This window comes from Podarcis erhardii (assembly GCF_964252035.2).
Source record: "Podarcis erhardii genome assembly, chromosome: 5".
Taxonomy (NCBI): Eukaryota; Metazoa; Chordata; class Lepidosauria; order Squamata; family Lacertidae; genus Podarcis; species Podarcis erhardii.
The window spans coordinates 70,328,973-70,344,165 of NC_138509.1; positions in this window are offsets into that span (position 1 = coordinate 70,328,973).

Below are 15,193 nucleotides of genomic sequence, written 5' to 3' on the forward strand. Positions count from 1 at the left end.
CCACGTCAGGTTGCAATTTATATCTTGAAGCCCTCCTGAAAACCCACAAATATTTTAGTGCAATTTTCTCCCCATATACACATTTTGTGCGTGACTTTCCCTAACATAATGCATTTATATGTTATTTTCAATAATATATGCCTAACACACACATTTTGGTAAGCACGACTCGGTATGACTGTTGATTTATTATTTGTTGCACTTATTAGTAACTTTTTCAGATAAAAAGTAGCTGGGTGTGACTTACAAAAAAGTAGCTAACTAAAACAGAGTGAAAGCTAAAAACACATGCATGTCTTTGAACTCTGATAATGCCTCTTGCCCGTGTGTGTGTGTGTGTGTGTGTGTGTGTAAACTAGCCTATATTTGTTACTCCAAACAGTTTTGCCTCTGGCCTGTCTACCATTAGTACTGTATGTGCCTCCTGGAAGGTTGCCCAGAATTGAATTTGGTGCTTGAGCTGAATAAGTTTTCCTACCCCCAATCTTTGGTTTAGCATTAAACTATGGGTTAGCATTACATGAACAAACCTGGAACTCATATGCACCACCCTGACTTCTCCTTCCACCTGAACAGTGCCTATGTCCCTTTCACTATTAGACTTTGCTAGAAGCCAACAAAGGTCCGTATAGTTAAAGCCATGGTTTTCCCAGTAGTGATGTATGGAAGTGAGAGCTGGACCATAAAGAAGGCTGATTGCCGAAGAATTGATGCTTTTGAATTATGGTGCTGGAGGAGACTCTTGAGAGTCCCATGGACTGCAAGAAGATCAAACCTCTCCATTCTGAAGGAAATCAGCCCTGAGTGCTCACTGGAAGGACAGATCCTGAAGCTGAGACTCCAATACTTTGGCCACCTCATGAGAAGAGAAGACTCCCTGGAAAAGACCCTGATGTTGGGAAAGATGGAGGGCACAAGGAGAAGGGGACGACAGAGGACGAGATGGTTGGACAGTGTTCTCGAAGCTACCAGCATGAGTTTGACCAGGAGGCAGTGGAAGACAGGAGTGCCTGGCCTGCTCTGGTCCATGGGGTCATGAAGAGTCGGACACGACTAAATGACTAAACAACAACAACAAGATGCTGTTCTTAAATCTCCTGGGAGCTGTATTAAATAATTCTAGAACAGCCTGCCATGGACAATAAAATTTAATGTTGGTTCTGAACCAGATTGTTGTTTAAGGGAAAGGGTGTTAAAGGGGGGCAAGCTAAATTATTATTCTTATTTCTTATTAATTAAATTTGTATACTGCCCTTCATCCGAAGATCCCAGGGCAGTTCACAACAGAAAAATACAAAATGAGAATACAAAATGTGTCCCCACTGTGTTGGTTTCATTTTTTTTAAGGTAAAAACCAAGCATGGACTGTCAATTAATTTGTCTTAAGTGTTGTTATTGATTATGCAGTTTATTCAAAAGACTTTTTAAAAAAATTAATTACGCAGCTTATCTTGTTGGACTCCATTTCAGTTCTGTGTTGTTATTACTGGGATCTGAGCTGTGCTTTGCTTGATCTTCACAGGTTTTCTGCTTACAGAACACCCACAATCGCTCACTTAAAGATAACTCTGTAATGATAGCTAGTGTGTCTCTGCATTTTTGTAAGAGAAGATAAGTGGCAGTTTAGATTAAAAGAACCTTAAAAAATGGTTCATCCAAATAAAAAGTAATGGTTACATACTTTACTTCCTGTGCTTAAGTATCTGCAAGATTTGTTGGCTTAAATTAGGCACTGTGGGGGGAGAGAGGATTGATTTTTGTCTATTTATGTGAAAATACTCGCAACTCTTGATTAAAGAAGCCCAGTAGTTCTGTTTTATAATTTCCTGTATCCCACCAAATCCATTCTCACTCACTGGAAACTTTCCAAGAAAAGTTGTACACCTGAAAAGAGAGGGAAGATATAGCCCTGCTTTTAACAGAAAACAAGAAACATGCAAACCTCCACAAGGGAAATAAATACAGGGCAAAGTGAGGAAGCTATGTAAATGATTTCAGAATTAAATCCTGTCTGACAGCAAACTCTGCATGTTAATCCTTATATAGCCAAACCAAGACGGCACCACCCATGCACAAGATGGAGTCGTTGGTAAGCTTGAGCAAATCTAATGGTTTTCAGAAGAACAAAAGCACCTTTGGAGGGGGGTGGGGAGAGAGAGAGAGCCTGATGAGGGCTGACGATGCTCAGTTGGCATGGAATGCTAAGTGTTAATGGGGAGATGGAATGGAGCGTCCTGGAACAGGTCACGACTAATGGAAACCCTGAGCAAGAGCACTCCACACCGCCATGCTTTATTACAGATCCTACTTGTGGCTCCAATACAGTGGTACCTCGGTTTAAACAGGGGTGCCCAAACTTTTTTCAAAGAGGGCCAGATTTGATGAAGTGAACATGCGTGAGGGCCAACCAAAGTTGTTGTTTTTTAGGATTTTACCCCAAAGTTGTTGAGCTTTTTCTACAATTGTTGAGCTGGTTTGGGGATTTTTTTTTTACTCCAGGGAATAAACTGCCACAGGGGCCAGATTAGGCCCCCAGAATGGACTTTGGACATGCCTGGTTTAAGAATGAACTATTTGGTTTAAGAACTCTACAAAACACTGAGATCCAGCACTGAGGGCCTTCTGGCGGTTCCCTCGCTGCGAGAAGTGATGTTACAGGGAACCAGGCAGAGGGCCTTCTCGGCAGTGGCGCCTTCCCTTGGAACACCCTCCAAGCAGATGTCAAGGCAATAAACAACTATTTCACTTTTAAAAGACAACTGAAGGCGGCCCTGTTTAGGGAAGGTTTTAATGTCTGACGCTGTATTGTTTTTGATATTTGGGTGGATATTTGGGTGGAAGCCACCCAGTGTGGCTGGGGAGAACCAGTCAGATGCGTGGGGTATAAATAAATTATTATTATTATTATTATTATTATTATTATTATTATTATTATTAAACCGGAAGTAGTGTCCCGGTTTGCAAACTTTACCTCGGTCTAATAATGGAATCTGAACGGTGGAAGGGCACTGGCGGCGGGAGGCCTCATTAGGGAAAGCATGCCTCAGTTTAAGAATGGTTTCGGTTTAAGAACGAACTTCCAGAACGGAATAAGTTCGTAAACCGAGGTGCCACTGTATCTGCAACTTATCCACCGAACATAACATTTTACAGGGGTTCTCCCATTAGATTTATTTTCCATCTCCACTTTTGGGGGCTGTATGCCTCTGAATGTCAGTTGCTGGGAGTCGCAAGAGGAGAGAGTGCTGTTGCGCTCAGATTGTGCTTGTGGGCTTCCCATAGGCATCGGGTTGGCCTCTCTGAGAGCAGGATACAGGACCTGGTGGGCCTTTGGCCTGATCCATGCATTACAATACCTGCATTTTGTAATAAGCCTAATATTCTGATTTTGTTTACACCAGAGCCACTCCAAAGCAATTTGACATAGCATTTGTTCTTTGCTGTTCTGTCGCAGTTTTTTTTCTGTTTTATTGCTCATGAAAAGAACAACATGGCCTGCTTTCAACCTGCCTAGTTCTATTATTGTGCAGCTCCTTGTTGGAAAGGATTCAGTTCTTTCCAGAAGAAATCACATTTAAAACATTAGCAAGTTTACACTGCTGAAATGGCCAAATTAGTCTCATGTTTTAATAAGCTCATCCAAAGCCCTTGAAAGCCATTTCACCAACACACACACACACACACACACACACACACACTTAAACTTACTTGGAGGACAGATCGCGATAACTCACACCACCGTGTCAAAAGGTTGGTCATCTCTATTTATTATTGGTTTATTTCATTTATTAATTGCTTTCCAAAAAAAGTAGCCTGCATAAATTTAACAATGAATGGGCTATTCCCAAAGGACCAGAAGCTTTTCTTATCGATATAATAGGAACGGATGTTCCAAAGCTGATGACCAAACTACAGTATTTCTGTCCGTGACAACAGCAGCTAGAACATTATATGCAAGAATTGGAAAGAGAAGGTTTCAACAAAGGAGGAGTGGCTTTTGAAAGTAATGGGCTCTGCAGAAATGGCAAAGCTGACAGCGAAATTAAGAGATCAAAATCATGAACTTTTTATAGAAGAATGGAGGTCTTTCGTGGACTGTTTTAAATATAGATATTAAGGTAAAGGTAAAGGGACCCCTGATTATTAGGTCCAGTCGTGACTGATGCTGGGGTTGCGGTGCTCATCTCGCTTTATTGGCTGAGGGAGCTGGCGTACAGTTCCGGGTAGTGTGGCCAGCATGACTAAGCCGCTTCTGGCGAACCAGAGCAGTGCACAGAAATGCCGTTTACCTTCCTGCTGGAGAGGTACCTATTTATCTACTTGCACTTTGACATGCTTTCCAAGTGCTAGGTTGGCAGGAGCAGGGACTGAGCAACGGAAGCTCGCCCCATTGCGGGGATTCGAACCGCCGACCTTCTGATTTTAGCAAGTCCTAGGCTCTGTGGTTTAACCCACAGCGCCACCCGTGTCCATATATATATATATATATATATATATATATATATATATAGCAGTGCCTTTATACAAGGCAACAATGAAAAAATGGTTTCTAAGCCTAGAAATCTAGACTATATACAAATAACCATATTTGAGGATTTCTGGAAATAATTTTCATCCCATCTGGCAAATTTCATCAGACTACACACATGAAATTTTTAATAACCTTACACTGATAGAATTTTGTTCGTTTGTAATAAATAAAGGGCACGATCAAACCAAAGTTAAGGACCTTTGGTTTCCATGAGAACCATCTGAGAATGGGCCTTACTGAACCACTGAAATCAATGGACTGCAAAATGCCTTCGCTGGATCATTCCCCTCACCCGGGACTGCCAAACTGCTAGTTTTCAGTGCAATTCTCCAGCTTAGCTTCAAGCAGGATTGCAGTTTGTGATCTTTTATGAGCCACTTTACTTGTTCCATTGAGGTCAATATTACTTGCAGAGCCTGATTCTAATGCTGAAAATTCATTTTTTACACTCCGATGGATTTGGTTTGTTGTTTTCCAGGAAAAGGTTAGGATAGGCATGTTGGTCGGGCTCAGCTCAGAGATGCAAGTCAGTGTCCTGGTCCATTTTTATATAACCATTTCAAACCTCTATTTTCCCAGGTCTACCTATACATTTGTCCATCTTCCCTGAAGCCTTTTGCTGTCAGTTTAACAACAGCCTCTGTAAGAGCCATTGTGTGTTCTCTGGCCTCCAGGAACCCTGTGCTCCATTTAGATGAGGGGCAGAAGCAAACACAGGCTTTTCCTTTAGTATTCAGCCCCATAGACGGAAAGAGTGGGTGGGTGGGTGGGTGGAAGGGTTGCATTCGGCTCCTTCAGAAACTGTTTTCCCATGAAAACACAAGTCCTCTTGTGAAACTCCCACACACCTCTGGCCCCAAATGGCCATTTGGCATTTTTTGAGCAGAGGGTATAAAATCACCCTTGGATGTCTCATGCTCCTGTAAAGCCCCTCAATCAAGAAAAGTAGCATGGAATAAACGTATTTTATTGTCTAAAAGACGGGCTCTCACTCTGCTAGGCTTTCTTTACTTGGTGCAGACTTACAGCACAATCCTAACCATGGGTAGGCAACCTAAGGCCTGGGGGCCGGATGCGGACCAATTGCCTTCTCAATCCAGCCCGCGGACGGAGCGGGATGAGTAGAATGTGTCCTTTTATTTAAAATGCATCTCTGAGTTATTTGTGGGGCATAGAAATTTGTTCATTTTTTTCTCCAAAATATAGTCCAGCCCCCCACAAGGTCTGAGGGACAGTGGACCGGCCCCCTGCTGACCCCTGATCCTAACCATGTCTAATCAGAAGTCCTATTGAGTTCAAAGTGGCATACTCCCAGGCGTTTGGGATCGAGCCTACGTCTGCAAATCTATGCTCTCTTGGGAAATTATGCCATTGAACAAAGTGAGATTTACTTCTGAGTAAAACATGCATAGATTGTGCTGTGCAGCAGCAAGCTTCTCTTCCCTTGCTTGTTGTTGTAGTTTCCTTACTGATTACAAAATATAATTCTAAGCTTTTTACTTGGACACTTAGGGAAGATGACAGCCAAGCAGTACAGATTTTATTTATTTATTTATTTAATCAGGAATCAACTGAATAAATCAACTTAATAGAATACAAATGTTGAAAGCCACCCTGATTTTGGGTGAAAAATGGGTTGGATACAACTAGTTTAATATTAAAACAAAGAAACTCATAAATGTCACACAACATATAAATGGTGCCGTATGAGAGTCGTATGATGTGCTTTAAAAAGAAAAGTATGCCACCCAAAAATATATCTGAAGACAGCAGTTTTTCTGATATATTTGATTCTGGAATAAGAAAAAAAAACTTGCAAGCTGAACACTGGTAAAAGACAGCACTGTGTGAAAAGGAGGAACATCTTGTTTGTTTCAGATATTTTTATCCTGCTCTTCAGCCCACAAAGTTATACAAGACCAAAAGCAAGTTTAGTTAAATCCGATAACATCCATTGAAAATAATCAATGAAATGTAAAAGTAGACCACATAACCACAATAAAAAGCAACACAACATCCAAGTTCTGGATGGTTTTAAAAATTTAATAAACACCAAATTTACATTAAAAGGCCTGGGCAAAGTTTCCCCCTGGCACCCAAAAATAAATAAAAATAAATACAGGATCAGGATAACCTCTTCACGAAGGGAGCTCCTTAACCTCGGTGCTACAACTGAAAAGGCCCCGTCTCCCCTTCACTTGCTGGAGTTACGTGGAGTGAGGTCTCCAGGAGTGATCTCAATGGCCAGGGCACTTCAGGCAGGAGCAGGGAGTCTTTTAGGTGCCCTCACCTTAAAACCATTTTCGGGCTTTATGAGGTTAAAACCAGCATTTTCAATTGTGTTCAGAAATGGTCCCGTATCCAGTAGAGCAGCATGATATTTAGCAAGATAAGAGCGTGTATTGCAACATGAAGTATGATCATAGAGTTGGAAGGGACCCTGAGCTTCATGTTCACCACATGAAGGTTTGATGGTATGAAGAATTTTCATAACACCCTGTCAAGCCTCAAGCATTCGGCTATCTGTTGTGTTGTTCTTGTTAGACACATTGAACTTTGTGGGGAAAACGAATCTTTAAGGATGAAATATGTGAATCTTTAAGGTTGCCTATGTACGTTGGTGCTAAAGCCACTGCTCATGTGAACAAGCACACAATATAAATGACCGTGATTCACATACACATCCAAAAGTTCTTCCAGGCATATGGATCATTTTGGGCATGTGTGGAATGCCTATACCTCTTGATTGAGCCTTTCAATCTTCTCTCAAATGTATTTAGTCAACCAAGCAAGGTCCAATTTGCATGGTTTGGTGGAGCTACCCCTCCCCACTTTCACTTTTCAGGATGGATTATGCAGGTTTAGATAACATTCCCTGCAATTCAAAAATAAGTCCAATTTTCTCAAGCAACACATCAGTAGTTATCTGCCTCAAGCCTAACTAAATCAGTGTTTCCTTTTTCGATTCCCACATCATCCCAAAACGTTTTCCAACCACTGGAAAATGGCAGGGTAAATCCTCCACTGCCTTCCTATTACTGTATTTGCTGCTATTTAAAAAAAATACGGTGGGGCTTCTAACAGCTGATTCTACAGAACTATATGGCTATTTTATCAGTTTGCATTGTGGGGGATGTTTTAAGACAGGAGTCACCAGTGTGGCAACCTTGTGTCCTCTGCCCCTGTCACCCCACTGATACTAGGTTTGAAAGAGACATTCTGCTTCAGCCAATAAGATTGATTAGGATGTGTATGTGGTGCTCACGACAGTTTCTCCAGTTTACAAATGTGCGCAGAGGTCCCCAAAGCTTGGTGAGCCCTGTTTTAAGACTACCCAGCATAACATATTGCTACAAGCCTACATTGTCAGCTTCTACGCAATAATCTGGGTACATCTGGGACCTCAAACTTGATTGGTGCTTGTGATCATGAAATCCTTTACAGGACGGCAAAAACTGGAAGCCTGGGTTCAAAGAAGCTGAGAAACTCGATTGTCTGAAGCTGACATCACCGTGGGACATTTCACAGCTTACAAAACTCCCATCTAGACATCACGTCCTCTATGTAGGAAATAATGTGCAATTTGCATGCAGATTGTTACCCTTTATTTAATTAAGTATTTTTTTTATACCGCCCTTCAGTTCCATTTCAAGGGCAGCTTCCTCCCAAAAAGCACAATTAAAATGGAAGTTCAAAAAGTATAATAAGCAAAATAAGCGAAAAGCAAAACTGTCGTCAGCAGAACTGAAGTGGCTTCTTAAAAGCTCAGGGAAATAAAAAGGGACTTGAAGCCACGGCAGTTTGCTTAGTAGCACAGGCATAGTAGGATCATAATGTCCCATCCCTGTTTGTGATCTAGCAGCAATCGCCTCCCCTAACAACAGTTCCCATTGTTTAAAGCAAGGATGGGGAATGGAATCTCAGTCACCTGACATCACAATAACAGAGGTCTCCTGAAGGTCCTTTCAAGATAATGCCAGATGTCTTCTTCTTCTTTGGCGATCACTCATAGCCAAGTAAGATTGGCTTCCATGAACACGGTTTTAACAGTGAGTCCATAAGTGACTGTGGAGGCCAATTCTGGATATGCACGTCCTTCCACAGTGGGGACATAGGTTTCTGGGAGGGAGTTGATCACGGTGAAGGTTTGCCAAACGTGCCATCCTCTTAGCTCGCTTCTCCCTTTCGTCCTGAGTTTGTGCTTCTTCAAAGCCCATGACACCTTTGGCAAAGGCTGTTCTCCAATTGGAGTGCTTGCAGACCAGTGTTTTCCAGTTTTCAATGCTTTTCCTACATTTTTTAAAGATTTGCCTTCAGAGTGTCTTTAAACCTCTTTTGTTTTCCACTGGTATTTTGCTTTCCATTCTTAAGTTGGAAATAGAGTAGATGTATGGCATATATCATATGTCAGGCAGGCAGGCATGGCTTGATTGAAATGACCTTGTGGACCATCCAATAAGACCTGGCAGACCTAATAAACCCCACAGTTGGATGTTCCCCACCCCTAGCTTAGAGGCAGCCTTGCTCATAGTGCAATAAAATAGCCTAACATGGAGGCTATCTGTTAAGGGACACAGAATTCTTACATATCACAGCAACACCAGCTTCAAAGAACAAGCTGTTGCAGTTTGAGTACCCAGGTGGACACAGCTGAGAAAAACCAACTTTGCCCAGCTCATCTACTCAGGTTTCAGAGATATAAGCCTCCTCATCCATGATCAAGTTATGGATTATGGTGGTCTTACCTGGGATCAATCCAGCATTCAGCAGCAACACCAATTGTGGATGGGCTGGCAGAACAAACAGGGATGCTGAAAATGGAGGAAAGACAGAAAAGAGAGGAGAGTGATTTATATTAATTGAACTTATTTATGCATTGAAATTATATTCCACATTTCCTCCCCAAACCCAGGGCAGTAGATACACATTTTTTAAAAAAAAATGTAACCAACCAAAATCTTCTAAAACACATATCCCCTTAGAGAAAAATTGTGTATTTCCAGGGGATAGCCTTCGTCTCACTAAATAAATATAAACATATTCTCACCAACTTTTCTCAAGCAGTTAAAATAGCCTTCCTATCTCCTCACCATCCAGCCAAAGGGGCAAAGCCTGTTTGATGTTGGCCAACTGCTGGATGTCTACCACCTAATGCTGCCTCTGGAGGAAATGTCCCAGCCTTAAATGGTATCTTAGGCTGGGCTTTTCAAATGGCCTGGGGGAGACGGCGAGCAGGGCCATCTTCACTCAGGGCCTGTGTGAATGCAGACAATGTATTAACAGATGTATATCAACCATAGTCCAAAAATTAAAATCGAGATATCATTCGTTCACAGTCATTCCAAATCCATTTCCAGCAAGTTTTAGATTCGTTCAGGCCTAGAGGAGAAATAAACTTAAGAACAATGAGCACATCAACTGTCTGTGCTCATTAAAATGAGAAAGTAATATTTTGTCATAAGAATAAATCGGATTTATAAACTGATCCAAGATGCATTATCTAGGAGATGGCATAAATAGATTAATCTCTCTGATGGGGCTGCAGATTTTTGTTTCTGAGATTTTTGTTTCCTCCATACAGTAACTGCTTTTTAATGAAGTTGCTCTTTCAAAAGAAGTTTGGGATGTGACATGAGGGTTGGCTGTTCAAATGAAAAATATATTTAAAAAATCTACTGTGTGTGTGCTTTCGTATGCACAGGTAAAAGCACTTAAGGCATATCTCACATTGCTTTGAACCCTGAAAGTTACCTAGAAGTAACCCCTGCAAATATCAATAGGACCTGGGACAGCTTTCAATTCATATTTACTTTACCTATGGCTCCAAGTTTCAATCCCGTCAAGTGTACAAATTCACCTGAAGTGGATCATAATCATTAGGATAAGCAGTGCTATTTTTCTAGAAAAACTCACCATGAACACCTCCCTTGTTCTCTTATTGACCTGCCAAAGCACACACACAGCTTTATTGTGCTCCGTAGACCCCAAATACTGTCAAGGCTCTAGCAAGGCTTCAGGGAATTACGATCCCACCCCAGTTGGCAGTCAAGAGGCAGATAACTGAGAGTTCTTGCAACGTAATTTATTCAGTATTCACAGAGAGAGACAAAGGAACGCTGTCTCTATAATGATGGCATTGCTCCAAGTAAAGTCCCACCACTTCAGTCCCTCCTAATCTACGTCACCCCTGCACTGGCTGGTCAGTGCTTTCTGCCTCTGAGATTTCTGTTTTGCTACTTGCACAGCCCGCCTGGTTTTGGGAGAGGGAGGATCAGAAATGCTTTCAGGAGACACTGAACTGTCTCTCCCTCAATACTTCTCCTTCCTGCTGCTCCCCCAATATATCCCAGCTTTCCCCCTCGTCAGCCTCTGAACTGTGCCCTTCAGCAAACCACTGTTCTAAATCTACACCGTTCTCTTCCCGGGAAGGTGCAGGGTGGGGGAGGGGGGCTCCCACCATTCCTCCTCAGTCCAGGCCCTGACAAATACACAGTGCTGTGTGTTCTCTTATAACGGCAATGGTGCTCACCTGAGAGGTGCTGGAATTGAGTTCCGGCGAGTTCTGTCTGAAAAAAAGCCCTGAGGGTGAGTATGGTGATGATTATGATTAGATTAAATTTATACGCCATCTTTCATCTGAGGATTACAGGGTGGTTTGCAGTGAAATAAATACATAACATAATCACAAACAAACAAAACAATAACTGTCCCTAGGTTTAAAAGGCCATAGATTGTTTAATCATTCCAAGGCCTGGGAGAAGGGAACTGTTCTCCACTGGCACCTAAAGATATGTAGTGAAAGTGCCAGGTGAACCTCCCTGGGGAGAGAGAGCATTCCACAAACAGGGAGCCACCACAGAAAAGGCCCCTTCTCATGTTGCCACCCTCCAGACCTCTCATGGAGCAGGCATACAAAGAAGGGTCTCAGATGATGATCACAGGGTGATGATCACATGGGGAGAGGTGGCCTTTGACAGAGGTGGCCTGTCCAGATAGGGGTGTAGCTGGGCCACCCGCCGAAGCTGATGGAAGACACTGTGCACCACCAAGGCTACCTGAGCCTCAAGTGACAGCAAAGGATTCAGAAGTACCCCAAGCTAAGTAGCCACTCCTTCAGAAGGTTTGTGCGTCACTGCTCAAAAAATCTTAAGGCCACAGCCTTATACATAAACATATATACCAAGGAGAAGCTCACTTCTTTCTGATTCAAAATGTATAGAATTGTGCTGTATAGGTACCAGCTCCAGGAGAAAAGAGCAACAATTCTGAAAGAGTCTTGCGGTGCCAATGATGGCATTCTTATGCCATGAGAAATTCATCTTTCAGATGCCGCAAGATCCTCTGTTGTTTTGACTGCAATAGGCGGACCAAGCTGGCTGCACTGTGGAAACACTTCCAAAAAGCCACTTTGTGGCTGCTCCTTTTGAACATGTTATTGGAAATAGGCACTTTGGGAGTTTGTTGCCTGGTGGGCAAACCTGCCCTTACATGCCGTAGCTACAGTTCAGGAAACTGTGTGCAGATTCTTTCCATTTTAAACTATGGAAGCCGTACCAAAGCTGCTGATGAAAAATACCTGGCTGGCTCACAGCAAGTGGCCGCAATCCAGGAGCACTGATGTGCATACAGAAACAGGTTCCCACATGAATATCTGCTGCAGCCTGAGCCCAAGCTAGTTGTGGAGGAGGGGAATTTCCCACTGTCATGCACTCTGCCCTCCCAGTTACATGGTAGTCACGCTTTCGATGCTTCCTCCCCCTTTCTCCCTGTACCAATTCACCTAGCTATTGATCAGTACTGCCTCTTCAACAATTTCCATCTCCTCTCAGTACAGAAGCAGATTGTATATTTCCACTGCCCTGAAGATCCCTGGATCTGAGTAACTGCAATAAATTCATTTCTGAAACAGGATCATAGATTCCAATTATCTTGTCCATCTTTAACAGTGATAGGGGTTGCTGCTTTTGAAGCCTTTATTATGCCTGGTGTGGAGAACATGGCTAGATGGACATTTCTCTCTCTTTTTTCCTGGGGTCATCCAATGTTGGGAGATCCAGAACAGGCAATAGGAAAGACTTCTTCACACAGTGTAGATAAACAGTGGAATTTGTGTTAGAATTCCTGCTCCATGATTGCAGTCATGGGATTTTTGTCTATCACATGACGGTATATGTTTTGACTCCACAGAGTGGGAAGTGACGGAGACAGGATGTTTGTGTTACTGTGTTCCGTGAAGTGGGACTATTGTCCTTTGTTCTTTTCTCTTTGCTGTCTGATACTAGAGAGAGAGGGAGCCATGTTACAGTGCTCCGTGTGTGTTTATAGGTAAATAAAGTAGATTAGCCAAAATGCTGAGTTGCTGAGGTGTGTTACACAACTGCGCAAACTCTGGAGATCCCTAAGTGTGCCGATGTCTGTTGGCATCGGTTGCTGTGATGTTCGGGCTGAAGAAAGCTTATGAAGCTCCCAAACAATCGACCAGGAGGGAGACAACATGCCAGTCGGGCATGTGTCTCTGCCAGGGTCCTACTCGAGTGTAGGCTGAACTCCTTACAATTTGATGGCTACTCACCTTGATAGCTATGTAGCAATGGGCCTGTGCTTCTCAGTACCAGCCACTGGGGACCACTAGCTGGCAAATGCTGTTGAGCTCATGTCCTGGTTATCGGCTGTTCATAGGCATCTGGTTGGTCATTGTGAGAACAGGATTCTGGTCTAGATGAGGCCTTCATCTGATCCAGTGGGGGCATTCCCTATGGTTTTTTTATGTTTACTCTTAAAATCATTAAAACAACAGAATAGTAATTAAAACAGCAGAACAGTAAGGCTGCAGTTAAACAATCCAAAACTCTTCCTGCGCTATCTAATAGTGATAGTGTCTATGATGAAGCAACCTTTCCGTGAATTACCTTCCTGGCAAACTCATTTAAAACCTGGAATGACAGATGTGTGAGCCGCCGAGCTTTAATTTGTGTTTATCCTATGTGTTTGGAGACAGAAATTGACTTGGAAACAATTTATGCAGTGATAGCGCAAATCAAACCACACCCCGTCCAAGGCTCCCTGTGGAGCACTGAAGATTTCTGTCACTATGAAGAGAGCATAAATCCTAATTAAGGCACTCTCCCTTTTTTTATTACACCGATTAAGCTGTTTTATCCAAGAAAGGCTATCCCATTATTAAAAGCGAACCCTTTTGTAACCATGCAGATGGAGAGTGAATATGTCATCATTCAAAGTAAAAAAAATATGATTTCTTCCGCATTTACATACAGCCTGAGGATTTTTACTATAATCAAAAAGGGATCCAGAAAAGATCCCCAAAAGCTTTTCATATAAGCATTGCATACTTGTATATGCTGTGGATCAACGTGTTTGTAGACGAGACAGAAAGTTTGGGGAATGGACCCATAGCCTTTTAAAAAAGTTGCATGAAGCCATAATCTGAAAAGGTAACATGCATTAGTTGCTGGAAAGATTGTGGGGTCACCGAAGAAACGTTCAGGTCCCTGATTAAATATCAGTCAGCCCCACCCCAGAATCTTAATGCTGTTGGTAGAGGAGAATGCTAATTTAATGAGCTGCAGGCACAAAAACTTCAGGCAATAAGATATCCAGCTGATATGGTGAAGTATATAGTAGCTTTTATCTATGGATAGACACATCTGCGGGGGGGGGGGGGAGTGAGGCCGCGTGAAACTTTGCGCACATTTTCTTGCATAGCTGGTAGGTTCGGATTAAAATGTAAACATAATCAATTTATCTCCCATTCCTAAAAGAAGGGGAAGAAGATACAAGACAGACGTTGTGATAGGTAAGATGGGCACATCTTGGTTCAGTATTTCCCCCCTCCTTCAAGGTTCTTCTAAGCTTGGAAATACGGTAAGTAGAAACCAAGAGCCATCTTTTAAATTGTCGCAACATGCCCCAAGATCTCATGACATACCTTCTGACATGTCGCTGATGAAAATAGGGACATGGTGAAGGATGGGTAAGATATCTTAATTACAATAGCAATAAATAACCACCGCCAATACTGCCCACTTTTGGCTCGTAAGGCAGGCGATATTCCACCGCATGCAGCACAAAATATCTTTAAAAAGTGTGTGTTATGCCTCTCATGAAATGATAATAAAACATTATTGAGCAACGAAAGCCACAACATGTCTAACCAGTTGTTAAAAATCTAACCAGTTGTTTTAGGAGTGAGTTTCAAATGCCTGGAAACCAAGATAAAACTTGTTTCCCTCTCTGAAGTCCATTAAAAAAAAGTCTTCCTTTCGGTTAATCTGCATGCTCATTTCCATCTGCATCCACATTTATTTTGTACGTGTTTATGAATATATTCCTTTCAGTGTCAGAAGGTCTTCATAAATAAAACAACTTTTTTCTTAGTGCAGTATGTTTTGAATAACAAGTCAGCTACTGAGCTGGCAGATGGATATATTTTAATTGGTTAATCAGCTCTTGCCTTTCTATTAGAAAAGCCTGTAGTTTAGTCTTGCAAAGTAATACTTTTAGTGCCAAAATCATGACTGCCCACCAAGCTGGACTGACTAAGAGCTGATTCACACAGGCCTGTTCATTATTTTATGAAAACAGCATCTTTGAAAGCATAATCACCTATCAGGCACTACAGGTACAGCTTTCATATAACTTCAT